The 19,140-nt window shown below is 40.0% G+C and overlaps 1 protein-coding gene across 2 annotated transcripts in view; it reads right to left on the bottom strand.

Moving 5' to 3' along the window:
* PARD3B (par-3 family cell polarity regulator beta) overlaps nt 1–19,140 on the bottom strand; it is a 427,129-nt gene that overhangs the window by 121,456 nt on the left and 286,533 nt on the right. The window lies entirely within an intron of this gene.

Below are 19,140 nucleotides of genomic sequence, written 5' to 3'. Positions count from 1 at the left end.
AATCAAAGGCATTTGCCAACCTTATCAAATACAGATGCACAAAGTTAGGGGCTGGAGAGCATCTCTGCTATCAACAAAAACTGGCAGTAAGTAGATTCAAGTACCTTAAAACAGAATTCAACTCTTCATCATAGAAAATCCTAAATAGATTTGGAGGTTCTTCAAAGTCCAAACACACAGAATATCATTGAACACATGCCTGTCTTCATTGTACTTTTAACTCAAACTCAAGCATTTAATAAACTAATCCAGACTAGTACTCTCTAGTACACGAGAAACGAGTATGAAGTACTGACCTTAATGGTGGAAGGGGAAACGCAACGGTTGAAGAAGATCCAGCTGCATTTTAGCCACAAAGAAATGCTCAGCTTCCACAGCTGACTGCTAAGATCTTGAGAACATTCACTTTGTAGAATTACAAGCATGTTCCAAAAACTTATGAGACATCGCATTTGCCTTCACACAAAGAAAAATTACTCTTTTCTTTGGAAAAGAAAACAATAAGCTTAATTTTCTAAAACACATCATGGGCAAGACTTCGTTCTATGTTATCTGTGAAGAATTAAGTACATCTACCCAGAGCACAAAATATAACTCAAAAGTAATGGGCTCTGTGATAAATTAAGACGTGCCTTTCATAGATTATAGTGCATTCCTGTCACATTAAGGCATTTTGAGCTACAAAGCCAACCTAGAGATTGATTGGACTATTTTTTCAATAATTGAAGGGATTATATGCCAACATTTATATTCCAAACAGTTTTCTTCAACCTTATTAAGGCTATTCCTCCGAATGTTAAAATGAAATAAAATCAGATTTATGATTAAGCACTGCTTTACTGAGCAAGTGAAACTTTGGAGCAATGCTACAAGGCAGGAGGAACAGTATGTGCAACTAACTTTCGTATCTGGAAAAAAGTAAAAATGACACCATTATAAATGGTAAAAAGTAGGTGTTTTTTTAAAAAACTCTTAGTTTTTGAGTATTATTCTAAGATATTTTTAGAAATCCAGACAATTCTTCCTGTTATTTTTTTAAACACTAATGACACAAGAGATGCAATGACCACAATAATCTTTTTCACGAACTCTGAAACCCCACCAACTACTCAAGCCTTATTTACTAAAAGGGGACCAACAATCTCTTCTGTGTAAAATAACCTGTGACTGAACATACAGTCGGAAACCTAAGTGTTTTAACTTGGTTGCAGGTCTCTATCTTCCCACAGCGCAAAGTCTCTTAATCCATTGACCAGCAAATTCCTGTTGCCAAGATGAGGGTCTTGTCTTTATCAGGCTGCTTTTGTAAAGCAACTGCACATGACTGGCTCCTCCTTCCCTCGCCATTTAATAAAGGTCTGCAGAAAATTAGCAAAAAACCAAACTAAAACAAAAAATTCCAAACCATGACACAACCAAAAAAGCCCCAAAACCCAAACCCTACAACACTGGACAGGTAGACTCAATCAGCAATTAGCAACAGAAATCTTTCCTGACCTCTTCTGAACTTCACAGCTACACCTCCCTTGCTACTTTAGGTAGGTTTGCCTTTACTTTGGCAAGAGATGGGCAGCCCCATCCTCCCTGGTCCTTACACAGGGAAGACGTTGGTCCAAGATGAGAGCCTGGACAGATGCTATCATCCAAGCTACCATCAAGGTCAACAAGGTGGCAACGGTAGACTCTATCCTCAAAAGGTAATGTCCCTAACCCTGGAGGAAGATTTCCTTGCTGCTACCAGGCCACTTAGTAGCAGAACAGCCTGTATATTCAAAAACTCCTTGGAATCCCTCTATCTCCCAGCACTGATTTATTTATATATAATCCATCTTCTGTACTTACTCAGTCACTGCCATAAATAACTGACGTTTATAAAATGGTATGCTGATTTTTTTATTAAAATTATTACAACACTCTCCCCAAGACAGATTAGCTAAATCTTTTATGTGATTGAAAAACAAAACACTATATAAAACTTGAACTAGAGATTTGTTTGCTCTTCAGCCCACTTCCTAATATCCAGTAAGAAATTCAGCTGCCTGACCTATGTTGCCCAAGTTCCCTAAACGAATACTTGGGAGAGGCAAATAAACAACATGAAACAGTAAAGCTAAAGAGATTACCAATTTCTCTCTTATTTCCTGCTGATCATTACCAGACTATGTTTCTGCCCCAAAGTGCAGGCTTCATTATTAAAGATGGACAGAATACAAGTATATTCAGCGGAGGCCGCCTGTTCAGGAAATAGCTATAATTTGGTAAATAGCATAATAAACACTTGAGCATCCTTGATGCAATGGGTAATGAGCCAGTGCAGTCATAAGTATGTACATAACAATGTTAAGATTATACTGTATTTCACATTATATATCTATGCACACACTCATGTAGAGATGTCTGTATAATATTTCAAATATCATATTTGTTTCCCTCCTGACATAAATTTATAACTTTTTCCTCTGTACTGAATGAGTCACTTGCAAAAGAAAGCAACATTGTACTTTCATTCTTGGGTCTTTCTCTTTCATTTTACTTCTGGCATACCTACATAAACCATCAGAAGCTTTTGTTCATCATGGCAACCGACTGCATTACACTCTGAAGCACCAGAGATCCTGAAGCTAAATGCAATCTCACAGCAAGTCATCAGCATGTCTATAGCCCATGCAGGGGAAGGCGATTTAAATCCCCAGTCTCTTCTCCTTGCCACCATGGAGAATAATGACAAACCATAACATATCCCATTCATCTAACAGCTGAGAGGGTAATGAATTACAGAGATAATTCAGCCACTCATTATTAAAAGATTACAACATTAAAAATTAAGGTGGTTGGGTTTTTTTAAAGGAAAACGATCACGTTTTCATATAACGCAAGTGAAATATTATACAATATTATTGATGACCAGCTATACCATAAGAGTCAGCTTGTAACGAAACCCCCAAACTGAATTAAAGTTAGCACTTCTCTAGCCTGAAACTCAATCCCAGTTCATACTGTTTTACTCCAAATGCTGAAAATATCAGTATAATTTAACATGAGTCTTCAGAATTTCTAGCTATTTTTCTCTGACAGCATCACCCATTTTTAATGAAAGTGTAAATGCCCATAGTTGATTTTGCTTAATACCATTTTTGGTCAGGATTTAAACAAAAAACAAACAAAAAAAACCCCCAGGAACAACCCAAACTGCCCTAAACCAGTCTGCATTGCATGGTGCAAACTATGAAAAATGTAACTGGAACAAAGTCTCTACATTACATGCTGGGCTTTTAAGTCTGTGCAGCCTACGGTTCCAAGTGAAGTATCAGTGGGTTCATTTCAAATAAACCTGTTAAGTTTTAGTACTGAAAAAAAGTTCTTTATCAAACAAGCATCAAGCTAGGCCTTCCATCCAAGGGATCTGGTTACCCATAGATTTTCAGGTTAATTCAGTGACAGATGAAATATGTACATAACTGAAACTTCTCCGTATGTACTACGGGTAAATGCATGTTTCCACAGGAGACTACTCAATCATTAGATGCAGGACACAGCATCATCTAATATAAAGAGACTTTTTAATACAGAACATCTGCAACCTTTCTATCAGCTCCATCTAAATGTCTACCTGGGGTCAATTAAAAAATACCTCAAAAGTTTGATTCATAACCTTTTCACTTTCCCAAATACATTTCTGCTGTGTGCAGGGTAGGAATTGGGGGGTGAGGGGAGGTGGGAGGAGAGGGGAAGGTCTACAAGAAAAATTAGGTTGTCAGAAAATGTCAATAGTCACAGCAAATCTTCTGTAAATGATTTTTGAAAATCTGTTTCACTTTATATATAGCTGAACAATAACAAGCATAATGCCAACTTTCATTCTGGAAACAAGCTGTGAAGGGCATCTGCATGTGGACACAGATCGTAACTGGTTAAGACAAAGGAAAGTCCTGCATCAGGAGTTCTATGGGGCAGACTGTGGAGAAAGTACATTCTTGGCTGGCATAGGTGGAGGAAATCTGGAAAGCTACTGCTACAGGGTTAAAAGGAGGGGAATGAAAAGTCATTATTTTATCTCTAATTGTATTTCTTCATTCATTCACATTATATGGTAGACTTCTTCGTAGTGACTGGGAACGGCTACTGGAGGGCAGCTGCACTTCTCTTGCTGTCCCTCACCCAACAGTATCCCTGTACTGTCACCACTCTGAACACAGGATGGGGGCAAGGGGGATCCAGAGAGGAGAGCACTACTGGGGAAGCTCTTAAATTAGTATTCTTCTTCTCTTTAAAGAAAGAAGACACACACCATCGGCTCCACTTTTAGCAAAATAAGAGGCACAAAGGCAGGCAACTATATGCCTTGATTTTCATGTTTAGTATTCCCTCTCCACTCCTGGAGAGTTGCCATTGTTCTTTATTACTCATTTTCATCCTATAACCTTTCAGCTGAATCTACTGAGTGGCTTTCTTATGAGTCTGTCTCTGAGCTCATGATATTTTGGTTTTACTTTAAGCAGGCTTCTTACTTTCCTCAGTTTCAGCGCCACACTAAATCCTACCAGATCCTCATGGGCTGCAGCAGGGGCTTGACTGGCCATCACCATCTGTTCCTCACAGGCATGAGTCAGTGCCTTATCAGAAGTTTATTATTACTACTATGTACATTTTTAGATCGTGAGTTGATGTCACTTGAAAGTTCTTTTTAGCTCTGCTCCCTATTCTAGTAATGTCACCGGCCACATTTTTAGAATTAGTAGTAGCAATGACTATACAAAAGAGGTTACATTTTTCAGTTGCATCATGCACATTTTTTTGTAATTTTAAACCTTGGGTTCAGTAATCACTATGGTAATTTTCCTAAAGTACTATAAAAGACTGTTTCTGTTCTGCGGGATGGAGATTTTACTAAGCAAGCAGACTGTAGAAGGTTATCAGGTTTTTTGTTTGGTAAGCAATTTTTCTTTGTTTTTCAGTAATTTTACAACACAATTTTTTAAATTGTCAAGTTTTCTTGTATTTTCACAATACGCTATCAGGGATTTTAAACAATGTGACTCTTCAGATTAATATCCATCTTAGTCCTTACAAAAAGGCTCTAAAAACAAAAAGTCAGAATAAAAATAAGTATTTTTAACTCACTCAAGCTTTTTCTTTTTCAGAATTATCCCTTGAGGAACATCTGAGTTTTGGAACTGTTGTCTCAACTCAGGCAAGATATTGTATGAAAACCTAAAGATTCTCAGGGACAAAAAGCCTGTTTTCTCCCCTACCCAACACCGAGTGCTACATGGCAGAAATAACACTTCACAGATCTGCTTCCCCTGGGAATTCAGCCATGTATTATTAAGGAAATAAAATGAAGTTTCTTCTACTTTTTTACTCCTTTTAGACCCAAATCACCAGCAAAGCTAATAGACAAAACCCTGAATTTTATTCTTTTTCCTGAATTACAAGGCTGAATTCCATCTGGAATTATGCCTGTGAAACACAAGTCAAAAGAATGGAATTGTAAAGATGCAGCTAAAGTAAGAATTTCGTTTCAGAAATCTTTGTATACCAGTGAGAATAAATGAGTAGCAGAAATATTTTTAAGTTTAGACTGGCGTTTTCAGGATTATTAGTTAATTAAAAGGTATTTCTGAAGGGAAAAAAAAAAAAAAGATACTGAGTTACCGAAAGAAATACAGAATGTCGGTATACCATTTTTAAGTTCACTATTTAGGGATCAAGTGGACCTCACCAGCTCTCAGTTTCAAGCTAGGATCTCTCCAGCAAGCCTGAAAAAACTTTCACCACTTGAAGTCTACACAAAACTGGGACTAGAGTTAATTCACCTACACCCTTACAACCCAAAGACAAAAAGCATTAGTCTCAACTTTATACTCTCTTACTTCGATCTCAGTTGAACGTAACCAGGAACATGGAGGGTCTAGGACAAGATTTCCATGAAGTTCAGCAAGCTTAGACTCAGGCCTGGAGAATTTTGCCACAAAGCCACTACACATTCGTGTTTCTGTGGCTTAAGACCAATCTGTATCTCTTTGAAACACCTGCTATTTTTTAGTTCAGGGAGACTGACAGGCTCCAGGATGCTCTCCACTATTTTGAAATAACTGTTGGTTATGTAGGTTCCCCAAACCCTTCCTTCTGATCACTCTGCTCTGCCTCAGTTGGTTATTTCATTTTCTGCAATCAGGTCTGATCACTTGTGCAGCTGATCCCTATTACTTCCACTTTTGCCATGAAACAATAAACAATTTACCCTCCATCTCATTGCTGGTCATGCAAATTTAGTCTAAGCTTCTGGAATTTTTCTGTTGTCATTTCAATGCACAAACGTTAGCTGTGCTTCAAAAGAAACAGGCTACAAAACCTCCTTCTTACAGTGCTCTCCCAGCTTTCTACGTTCTGTGTTTCAGAACTGCTACAGTATATTGACTTTAATAAAGTCTTGCTTTTTCAGGAAACCAACAAAATTATTAGAAGTTCAAGTTCCAAAACGGATAGATAGTGAACTGAAACTGCCGTATTAAAGGTCTGTAACGATCTTTCCCTGCTCAGCCAAATGGATTGTCATCTGTGTGGATTCAATGGAACTTGACTGTGCCATTCAATACAATTGATCACAAGATGCTTTTATACGGCATTTGGTTATCCTTGAAATTTGGTACCCAGGGGTCCTGGAAAATGCCCACAGCTTGAGCTGTTCTTCAGTGAATACCTTTCTCTATAGCTGATAGTAAAATTGTTCTTTTTCTTACCTTGCTCCTAAAATTCCCCGTTGCATTCAGACAAATTCCATTTAAGCTTCACTGTCTCATTCTTGATAGCAACATCCACTTGGTAATTTTAATTAAATCTCATGGCTTCAATTGTTTGTATGCAGACACGGTATCAATTTAAGTTGCTTTCTAGGTTGGGTTTTTTCCTCCACCCTGATGTTTTACTTTAGTCTCCCTCTCTTCTGTTTCGTCACCCTTTGAAACTGGGTCCTTAAGAAGGCTACCAACCACAATTTGGGTTTATTTTTTGGTATTCCTTTTTAAAGCTCATTTTAAGTCAATATTTATAAACAGAGTGAAACCCTCATACTTCAGTGCTTCATTTACAATTCTCTCCTTTTAGCTTATAAATTAGCATGACATTTTATGCAACCAATTTAATTTTGTATTTTTCTTCCTCCTCTGATCACTGCTGTACATGAAATTTCCTCTGATTTATATTACAGATTTCCATACCAACTTTCATATTTGCAGGCTTGTTTTAGGTCTGCATCTGCCTTGCATGGTGGTTATTAAACAGAAACTGAGATGTTGAACATAATTTTCCATTTATATTTGTGGAAACTTAAGGATGGAGCAGGTCTAAACGCCGATGGACAACTTAAAAGGTTAACGCCCCTAGACAAGGATTTCTCTCTACAGAAGAGAGTGGTCCCAGTTTCAATCTGACTGGCATTTTCTAAATACAACATGTAAGATTCCTCACAAAGAAATCTACTTGAGTTAATGACAGTCCAAATTTACCAAGCTGTCATCTACCTGGAACAGCTACACTAGAACTTCTATTGAGCTTTAATGATTTTGTGAAGACATTACAATATTACTGCAATAAATATGGTATCAAAGCCAACAGAAACCAATGCTATCACAGGCAAGCAGCCTCATGAGAGTGACTTAACCTTTGACCGGTAAATTTGATCTATTATAGGCAATTTGTGTCCCAAGGTACTCAGTGAATGGCTGATGTACACAAAATAAACAAAGACTGAGAAAGACAATAAACTGAAAGCCAAGATCAACAAATGGTCTTGGTATCCCATGAAGCTATTAATACAACACTCTGTTAAACGTGCTCTCCTCCAGACATGGTCTGTTTCAACGTGTCCAAGTGCCTCTGTGTCCTTGAGAAGATGAATGAGATATATAGTGATGTGACAAGACTATTCTACTGTAAAGAAGCTCCTTTAGCTTATGTAGCCCTTAAGCACCTCCTTATTCCCCTCCCCTGTAGCACTCAAACACGTAAATCCACAACCTCCTCTCCTAACCTTTTGGTGTTCTCATTAGAGACAGAAATAGCCTGTCAAAGACCCAGACTTTACCTGATATTCTAGAAATTAATTATATAATGCTTTAAATGATTTATGTGCTAATCCACCAGTTCCATGAAAATACAAGAATACCTGTAACAGCTTAAAATAGCCAAGGTAGAAAAATCTGAATTTCCATGTGTGATGCGTGAATTATACACAAACACATGCAATCGATACACATAATCAACACACTTCTCAAAAGATTTAATTTTAGCTCCACTGTAGCCTTTTACTACTGTGTGAATGCATTGTTTTAATAAAGATCTAGAGCAAAGAGGACAGAAGCATATATAATACAGCTGTAGCTTATTGCTTTGCTCTGCTAGGTTGAGGCCTCAAGAAGTTATTAAACTACTGAGGTAAATCTTAACTATTTAGCGATTCTGAACCTGGATCCTCACATTTTTCTTCCTACTCTAGGACTGTTGGTTACTTCTCTTTTATTTTTCTGCCCCCCCCCCCCCCTTTTTTTTTTTTAATCTTCCCCAGTGAAAGATCATCTTGTCTGTGCTCCACTTTCAATTGCATACAAGTGCATGGACAGCACTTTATGGTATAATTTCAGTTTTCTGCAGCAAGTCTAGGGCCGGTAGTGATCCTTCTTTCTGTTATGACAGGAACATCATCTTTCAATTTCTTTAAACTCTAGCCTAAAACCAAAAAAGATTAAACTCATTCTCTCCAATCTGAATACCCCCACAAGATAGAGGAAGCTGGTATTTAAACCAGAATAAATGTTAAGGATGAACTAAATAAATACACTGCTAGTGGAATACTTTTGTTAGCATACTTCAGACTGCCTAAAACTTGGTGTGTTTCTAATTAGACCACTAGAGCCCATATTTTGTATGGGTGTGGCTTCCTTCCTTCCCTCCAAACATGCAGAAACATGTAAGTCTTTGTAAAACACTGAAATATCTCTACAACACAGATTTTTAATAGTAATTTCCATGCAGGAGACGCAATAAAACCAAATTTGCTTTATTACAGCACTGGGGACTGAAGCCAGTTATCCACTCAGAATTAGCAAGCTTGCATGCCAAATCAGTTTTCACCACTCACTGTGTGCAACATACTTCACAGGCATTCAACAAATTATGCAGTTTACAGAGAACCAGCACCATAGGATTTACAGGTCTCATTGTGGTCTTACAGAACATCGTCAGCATTCATACTACAGATACAAAAATACAACTTCTACTTTGTAATTAGTGAAATTAGCAAACATCTCACACGTAGGAACAAAGCAACTAACACTACCACTATAGGCAGAGAGAATTCAAAGTAGATCTATACCTAGAAATTTCTCTATCTATTTTCCCAAACCAATTCAGCCCAGAGCACCTGAAGCTCTGCCTGAGCCTGCCTGCAGCACCCTCCATTGCTGCAGATGACTGATGGTTTGGGAAGCAATGAATGACAGCCAAGCCAAAATAGCCTAAATAGAAATTCATTAAGAAAAAGATCATAGAATCATAGAAAGGTTTGGGTCAGAAGTAACCTTTAGAGATCATTTAGTTCCCACCCCCCTGCCATGGGCAGGGACACCTTCCACCAGCCCAGGTTGCTCCAAGCCCCGTCCAGCCTGGCCTTGAACCCTGCCAGGGAGGGGGCAGCCACAGCTGCTCTGGGCAGCCTGTGCCAGTGTCTCACCCCCCTCACAGGGAAGAATTTCTTCCTTACATCTAATCTAAATCTGCCCTCTTTCAGTTTAAAACTCTTACCCCTCATCCTATCCCTACACCCCCTGACGCAGAGTCCCTCCCCAGCTTTCCTGCAGCCCCTTTCAGTACCAGAATGCCTCTATAGGCTCTCCCCAGAGCCTTCTCTTCTCTGGGCTGAACACCCCCAACTCTCTCAGCCTGTCCTCACAGGGGAGGTGCTCCAGCCCCTGATCACCTTCGTGGCCTCCTCTGGACACGCTCAAGCCGATCCATGTCCTTCTGTTGGTGCCCCCAGAGCTGGACACAGCACTGCAGGTGGGGTCTCAAGAGAGTGGAGTAGAGGGGAAGAATCCCCTCCCTCGCCCTGCTGGCCACACTGCTCTTGATGCAGCCCAGGACACAGTTGGCTTTCTTTGCTGTGAGTGCACATTGCTGGCTCACAGTCAGTTTTCCATCCGCTAATACCCCCGAGTCCTTCTCCTCAGGGCTGCTCTCAATCCACTCATCGCCCAGCCTGTATTTGTGCTTGGGATTGCCCCGACCCATGTGCAGGACCTTGCCCTTGGCCTTGTTGAACTCCATGAGGTTTGCACGGTCCCACCTCTCCTGCCTGTCCAGGTCCCTCTGGGTGGCACAGCCCTTCCCTTCAGCCCGTGATCGCACCACACAGCTTGGGGTTGTTGGCAGACTTGCTGAGGGTGCACTCAATCCCACTGTCCATGTCACCAACAAAGATGTTAAACAGCACCGGTCCCAGCACCGACCCCTGAGGAACGTCACTCCTCCCTGCTCTCCCCTCGGACACTGAGCCACTGACCACAACTCTGAGTGTGACCATCCAGCCAATTCCTTATACGCTGAGTGGTCCATCCGTCAAATCCATGTGGCTCCCTTATCCACCAACACTGTAACCCCACTGTAGAAGGCCACCAAATTCGTCAGGCACAATCTGCCCTTAGTGAAGCCATGCTGGCTGTCACCAATCACCTCCTTATTTCCCATGTGCCTTAGCACAGTTTCCAGGAGGATCCACTCCATGATCTTGCCAGACAGAGATAAGACTGACTGGTCTCTAGTTCCCTGGGTCTTCCTTTTTAAAAATGGGGGTTATGTTTCCCCTTTTTCCATCAGTGGGAACTTCACCGGACTGCCATGACTTGTCAAATACGATGGAGAGTGAACTAGCCACTTCATCCACCAGTTCCCTCAGGGCTCACAGATGCATCTCATCAGGTCCCATGGACTTGGGCACCTTCAGGTTCCTTAGATGGTCCTGAACCTGATCTTCTCTGACAGTGGGCAGTTCTTCATTCTCCCAGTTCCTGCCTTTGCCTTCTGTGTCTTGGGCGGTGTGGCTGGAGCACTTGCTGTTGAAGACTGAGGCAAAAAGTCATTGGCTATCTCAGACTTCTCCATATACTGGGTAACCAGGTCACCCATTTCCTTCTGGAGAGGGCCCACATTTTTGCTAGTCTTCCTTTTATCACCAATGCCCTGGACAGATTTAATTCTATCAGGTCTTTGGCTTTTCTAGTCTGATCCCTGGCTGCTCAGACAATTTCTCTGTATTCTTCCCAGGCTACCTGTCCTTGCTTCCACCCTCTGTAGGCTTCCTTTCTGTGTGTCAGCTTATCCAGGAGCAACTTGTTCATCCCAGCAGGCTTCCTGGTGTTTTTCCCTGACTTCCTCTTTGTTGGGATGCATCACTCCTGAGCTTGGAGGAAGTGATCCTTGAATACTAACCAGCTTTCTTGGGCCCATCTTCCCTCCAGCGCTTTATCCCATGCTACTCCGCCAAGCAGACCTCTGAAGAGGCCACAGTCTGATCTTCTCCTGAAGTCCAGGGTACTGAGCTTGCTGCGTGCTCTCCTTGCTGCCCTAAGGGTCTTGAACTCCACCATTTTGTGGTCACTACAGCCAAGGTTGCCCTTGAGCTTCACATTCTCCACCAGCCCCTCCTTGTTGGGGAGAACAAGGTCCAACACAGCACCTCTCCTCATTGGCTCCTCTATCACTTGGAGAAGGAAGTTATCATCAATGCATTCCAGGAACCTCCTGGATTACTTACATGCTGCAGTGTTGTCCCTCAAACAGATATTGGGGTGGTTGAAGTCTCCCATGAGGAACAGGTCTTATGAACCTGAGGCTTCTCCTACCTGTCTGTAGAGGGCCTCACACGTGCAGTCTTCCTGGTCAGGCGGCCTGCAGCAGACCCTGCTATAACATCTCCTGTCCCTGTCCCCCCTTTAATCCTGACCCATAAGCTCTTGGTCGGCTCCTCATTGATCCCCAGGCATGTGTCTATTCACTCCAGCTGGTCAATGACAGAGAGGGCAACAACCCCTCTTCATCTCCTCGGCTGTCCTTCGTAAAGAGACTGTACCCTTCCACTCCAACACTCCAGTCATCGGAGCCACCCGACAATGTCTCCGTGATTTGCATAAGATCATAGTCCTGCAGGCATATCCATGTCTCTAGCTCCTCTTGTTTATTCCCCATACTATGTGCATTTGCATAGAGGCATTTAAGTTGGGCCTCTGATGAACCTGATTTACTGTCTGGAATTCCTTTGTGCTGCTCTTCTGGTGCTCTCCTGCTGACCGGTGACCTTCTCCAGGCTCTGGGCATCTACTGCTGGCACTGGTATCAAACTGGAAGGGGTGGGATGGAGTGAGGTTCCTCTCCCCCAGCAACTTTAGTTTAAAGCCCTCTTCACCAGACTGGCAAAAAGATGCATCAGAGGTCTTCAGAGATGAAGAGGTACAATAATCTATTGCAGCTTTTACACCCATAATAATATGCCTTTTTAAAGGAAATAAATATTTGCTAATTTCTGAGTAATTTAGATCAAATCACTCACTCTTCCAGTGTGTGCATATAAGGTAGTCATAGTAAAAATGATCTGCAGCTGTATAATGGAAATTTTTTCTCAAGAGCAGTGCAGTTTGGTTTGTGAGATCTTCATACTTTGACAAAGGTTTTATATGAAGAATTATATTTTACAGATGCAGACTGTATCAAAACAAACAGACTAAACCCAGTAATTTAAAACCATGCACTGCTAAGAAGACTAAATGAATGCAAGTGATCTTCCTTGACAGTCCTTCCTCACTACCTGTTAGGGAGGATGAACAATTCAAGAGTGTGAATTGAAACAAGCGCTTCCAAATGGAGAGGAGAATATGGAAAGCATGTTTGAAGGGGGTGGGGGGGGATAGGGAGAGGAAAGCTAACTTCTTTGAATTGTTTATTTCCTCAATCTAATTTTAATTAAACCCAGAACATTAGGATGTCTGTTATACTAAGCTACTGTAATACAGACTTCCACATTAGAGGATAAAAAGCTAAACAAAAAGACGACAGAGGTAGAATGAACAGCGCCCAACTCATTACTCACTAGGGTTCTTTGGCTAGAAAGAAAATAGCAGACAACAGTGTGGCCTTTTGTCACCAGAAAATTGCTTTACAATTCTATTTACACGTTATTGCCAACCAACCTGATAATATGGGGTTAGTGTGAGGCCAGGTATTCACTACTTTCAAATAAGGGACAATGAATGGCACAGGCATACAGTTCACTACTTCAAACCTAATACTGAAGTTAAATGCTAAAGAGTTATAGCAGATACTTAGTGGCCTGTGTATCTTGTACTACATATACACACAGAGACAGACAATTTTTCACTTTGTGAGTCAACCTTTAAGACTTTTTTTTTTTTTAAATTCCTAATCCAGTGGTGACACATATCTCAGAGTTTATATAATATATATACACCCACAGAGGGTGATAGTTTATTTCATGTCAGCATTTGGCTAACATTTTATATCTGTCCAGGTTCCTTTTTATTCATTCTTTACTGTATCTTCTCAACAATATAAAAAAGATTAGGACAGAAGTGGGAAGTTGAAAGAAAAGAAATGGAAAAGGGAGAAGACATCTTCATTTTCACCACTAAGAATTATTTAAAGACTTCTAAAGAGTAAGACCAAATCCTCTCAAATGCTCCAGGACCAAGCCAAGGCCTTAGAGACGTCTGAAGGAAGCAAGCAGGGGAGGGTTACCTGAATGTAAATATTTCTGTGAAAGCAACACTCAGTAGGATAATTAACTTCCGTGCTAAATGCCATGTAGCATCATGACCACTGAGAAATTAGAGCAGTCACTCCTCATGTCAACATGCAGGATAGAAGCAACACACACAGAGGGCAGAGCCCAAACTCTGCTAGGCTCATTAGTCAAGGTTCTGCATAAGCTGGGTGAAAGCTATAGGACAAGAGACAGCCTGGGGTAGAGAGAGGAGGAGAAAGTAACAAGGGCAGAAAACTGGTGACAAACAAGCATTGTCAGAGGATAGAGGGCTGGAGGTGATAAGAAGATGGTGTTACCTCCAGTTCACTGCTGAATAACAGCTGAACGAGCATCAATCCTGCACCTTTGCATTTGCATCCTAACAGATTCCAAACAAATGACAGGTGGAAGTGAATGGGACACAGCCAAATGTGGTGCAGAGCGGGAAGCTGCAAAGAGCTTTTCTTTCTTACTGCTTGCTTACTTACTGGTGGACTGAGACAGAAAGCAGGAGCTGGGGTGGAAAGGATACAAAGCCTTACTTCATCACTCATTTAGTCCTGCCAACATTCACACATCGTGGAAGTTTTACAGCAGAGGCAAATCTTAGGGAAGTTGAAGGGCTATACAAAATACTTTCTGCTCAGACATGCTGGAACACATTGCAGTAGAAACTGTGCCGCTGAGATGGGCTGGCTGGTAAGGGTTCATGGTTGCCCAAAGCAGTATGGTACCACCCTGGGCTGTTAACACAGACCAAACTGAGAAGGAGACAAAGTTGGTGCTGTGCTAACAGGGGCAGGCAAGAGTAGTCAGAACAACAACTCAGGGGTGTGATCCACAAGAGAGATTGACAGAACCTGGAAGCAACAGCAGTCCAAGCAGAAAGGGGAGAAACTTCTTTTGTGTGGCCAGGTCTTTGGTGTGTTGTGCTCAGAAACGAATTTTAGGCATGGCCCTGCTGAGTGGGTTTAAGGTTCACTGAAAGATGACGTCCCGTATCGGGGCTTTTGTGAATGGGAGAAGATGCTGCTACTTTCCATGATGACAGAGGAAGGACATAAAGAGGAATAATCTGCAGAGAAAAAAAGAGTTTTCCCATGTTAAATTTGAAATGACAAATCAATTTTTTCTAGCAAGAAGGCATAAAATCAGGGTAAAAGATAGAAGGTCAGCTATAATTCTGAGGCATTATATGCCAAACTGCATTTCTGAAGGTAAGAGTATCTGTAGCTAGGAGGTAGTACAGAAAGGAGGGGGAAAACCTGGCTTGGTACCTCAGGCATTAGCAGTAGCAAGAAGGAGTAAGGGTGAGCAACCCAGTATTCTGTCAAACAGTTCTCAAAGTGGAAGAGCAGAAGATTGAGCTTGCAAACTTGGCCAGGTTTGTTTAATTTATTTTTTTTTTCCAAAGAGAGAACAGACCAAAGTTTGCTAAAAATGGATGGCAAGGTAAGCAATAACGAGACAAGGTTACAAAGAGAATGGAGAGATGCTATGTGGAAATAAGAGACTGGATAACAGGAGATTAACAAATAAGAAAAACTGGAATCGTTGGAATAAAGTAAAAGGAAAGACTATATGAAGACCTCAGAGAGAGAAGGAAGAATCCTAGAGATTAGAGGAAAATTAGTTTGAGAGAAATAACACAAAAGATTACTACTTTTTAATTTTCATTTTCTTAAGATAAAACTACTTGCCTGCTATACTTTTACAGGAATAGTCAGATTATTTTTTAAATGTACTTATTTTTTAACAGATTTAGCTGAACAATGATCGTATGAAGCAGAGAAATGCTGTTATTTTTATTTTTTATAAGCACAGAGGATAACTTTTGTATAAGGACAACTGTGGCTCAGAACAGCTAAATGGATTAACCAGTGTCACCCAAGAAACCAGGAGCAGAGTAGGCACTTGAAACAACGCCCCTCTCAGACTATTTTCCTATCTCCTCAACCATCTCTTGTCCATTTTCTTTCAAAAATCGTATGTGGAAAAGAAGAGGGAAGAAAGAGACACAGTGGTTCAAAGGGGTCAGTTTTTTCTGAAGCTAGCATACTTCATATGCTCTGAAATTGTGACTACCCCAAAATGTGCTTTGTTCCTTTTATATGTCAGCAAAACAAAAGGTCAGCCTATTGAAATATTGGTCAGGTCTGACTTTCTTCTATTAATAACAAGTAGAGACACATTTTTTAAAGTAATAGTTAAATAAATGGCTACATGTCTGCAATCATTTCAACTTAAAATGTCAACTGGATTTGAGATGCCATGTGCATTTAATCAATGACTCTGCATTATAATATAAATATTACTTTGGTTTGACTGCTTTGTCTGGCATAAATCATAATTCAGTGAGATGAGTACATTTCATTTCATTCTACAGATGGCTGTTAATGGCAATACCTATTAAACTGGCACCTGCCAGCACTCTGTAGTTAAGGAATCTGTCAGGAGTCCCCTTCTGTATAATTTATCTGTTAATTGTTGTCTCTCCCCCTAGCTCCCCCATTTACCAAGTTCATGTTACAAGAACTACTGAAACAGAAAATCAGCAAAACTGCTGGCTTTTTATTATCTCAAGGTAGAACTCACACTCCTCACTGTATTCCACAGTCAAATATATATTTATTGGTTAAAATGCAGCTCAGGAAGCCTTAATTCAAATTCTTACGGACATGACTTTAAACTGTCAAGGATCTCTGCGCATAATGCATCCGTACTACATACAGAAATACCCAATGGGCCATAACTTATATGGAAAATCTAGAATTCAAGTTTTACCCTCAGAGAAGAGATGGATTTTAGAAAAAGTAACAGCCAACTATAGCGAATGAAGGATAAACACATGGCCAGAGTGTTCAGTATTCATCAAGAATACACTTTGCTTTCTAGGACATTTTTTTGCAGAAGGCATTTCTTGGAAGAGAGGAGATAGACACTTAGAAGAAATATGCCACCTCCAGAAAAACCTGGAGTTTGCTTTTATTTTAGCAGGTGTGGCACGCACAGAGGTCAATATCAAATAGGCAAGGATACATTTAAGTAGACATATCACGGAATTTAACGCACAAAGTTAATCCTTACAGGCAAAGCACTCTCCTTTTTTTTTTGTTTGTTTTTTTGCTTAGTAATGGCTTGAATAATGATATTTCAACTTGAAGTGAACATGCAACTATTTCACAAAAAGCATGCTCCTTGCAAACAGTTTGCAATTTCCAGTCCTTTTAAATAGTCAGAGGGAACTTTCTGCTCTGATCTGTTAAGTAAATATAAATCTTGTTATCCAAGTTCAGTAATGAGAGTGAGGGGTCTATTCTTCTTCACTGCACTTGCATACATCTAACGTTAATGAGATTTATGCATGCATATTAAGAGGAGAACAGATGCTTAATTAAACAAATAAGCCTTTAGTAGGCAGTCCACATGATCATTTTTAGTACAAAACCCCCTTATTTTCTCTGTTTTAGTCTGACTATCAATGCAGCCAAGGAAGAATCAATATAGTGGAGGAAAAGAAAAAGTGATACATGTAAATTGAAGTGTTTGTCTTTTTTTAGTTTAAAATACTTGACAAACTCGAGGTACGTTGAATTGGTTAGGTTCCTCCTCTCCCTCATGCTCTTATTCTCTTTAAAGGAAACAGGAGTTTTATTTACTAATTTACCTATTTGAAAAGTGGGAATTTTATCAGGCAAAAGGAAATCAAGGCCTCTAAATAACTTATCTGCTTCATTAACTGATGCTGTCTATCAAACGCACAGGCATGATCCATTATTTTGCTATTGAGGACAAAAAATTCTAAAATAACTTTAGCCTATTTAAATTATAATTTAATCTAGTAATTTTTTAAAAAACATCTACGTTCACAGCGATTTCCATCATCCTATGTACATACATTTAAATACATAAAAAAGTTATATACACTGCCTCTCTCTGGCACATCCCACCTTTACTATTTGTTCTTTCTTCATTATATTGCTAACTTTTCTTCTACCATGCTCAACTTCTCAGGGCAACACAGAGCAGAAAAAAATATCTCCATAAGCTATCACAGTGCTATACTTAATGGAAGTCAATATCTGTATATTATGCTATCTACTCTGCAATACCATTACAGGCTCAACAGTGCTGGTTGTAAAAAGTATCGTTCTGAGCACAAGGCCTATAATAGTAATAATGAAAAAAGGGTCATTTCTGTCTTCCAACTAGAATGAAAAATTAAAATCGCTATGGCACTTAGCTCAAAGGAAAATTGGCAAATTAAGGGGACAAAAAATAAAATATTCATGGCTCATATTGTGAAATGGAAGGTAAATAATTTAAGATGAACTATTATGTGGAAAAATGCATTCTTTCTGAAGAGAAAAAAGCAAATGTAACTAATATGCACATACACATTCCTGCTTCCTGGGCTTGCAGTTACATGTATACATGCACAAATACGTAAGTCATGGTTCATGTGCAATATTTGTGAGGGATAGACATATTCTCACCTACACTAATTTGGAAAGTATTTACTAGTGAACTAGTGAAGCCAAGCTGACAAGAGTTGCTTTATATGAAGAAGGTTGGTTATTTTTCCTTCTGAATTCAGCCTAGAAATACAGACTGAATGAGAGGGTGTTCTCCCACTGTACTCCAGTTTAGCAAAACTCTTTACTCTGAGTCACCAATTACATCCTTGCTCTTAGATTTTTATACCACTACAAAATTATGACTTCAGCCTACTGGTCTCTGCCTGAGGGAGTTACTTATTAAAATGCCATTGGCGTGGCTGCAGTCCATTAGCTAACTTACCTTCATGCCCATAAATCTGAAAGGGCTGCCCAGAACTTTTACAATCACTCTCTGGAAAAGGTAGTGAGAGAGTCACAGACTTATGTTTATGGTACACCAGGACTGTAACAACTGCTATGGGATTAGGATACAGAGCAGCACTGCATGCAGAGGTCACAACTCCTCGGTGATTTAAAGATTCAGTCTTTCTCCGACTTAACTTAGAAAACCAATACAAGGCCTACCTTCATTAGAAAATATTTTTTTGACAGTATTTCAAAGCATGGTGATTAAATAACTATAGATCACAAGTTTAAAATCTAGAGTTCATCACCTAGCAAACTGAGGAAGTTTGTTTTTTTTTTTAAATAACCTCTTAGTCAGATCAGCTTTGCATTCCTGGTGCTAAGTGATAACATATTTTGCGTTAGTGCATCAGGAATTTCTAACACCCTGCACCAACAGGTTAATTAACCCTTCCAAACAGCCTACAGAGCCACCTCACAGGGCTTTTGACAGTCCTAAACCAGTAATACTACGCACTACCTTGA

This window comes from Athene noctua, chromosome 7 (genome assembly GCF_965140245.1).
Source record: "Athene noctua chromosome 7, bAthNoc1.hap1.1, whole genome shotgun sequence".
Taxonomy (NCBI): Eukaryota; Metazoa; Chordata; class Aves; order Strigiformes; family Strigidae; genus Athene; species Athene noctua.
This window is presented reverse-complemented; position numbering and strand designations above follow the sequence as displayed.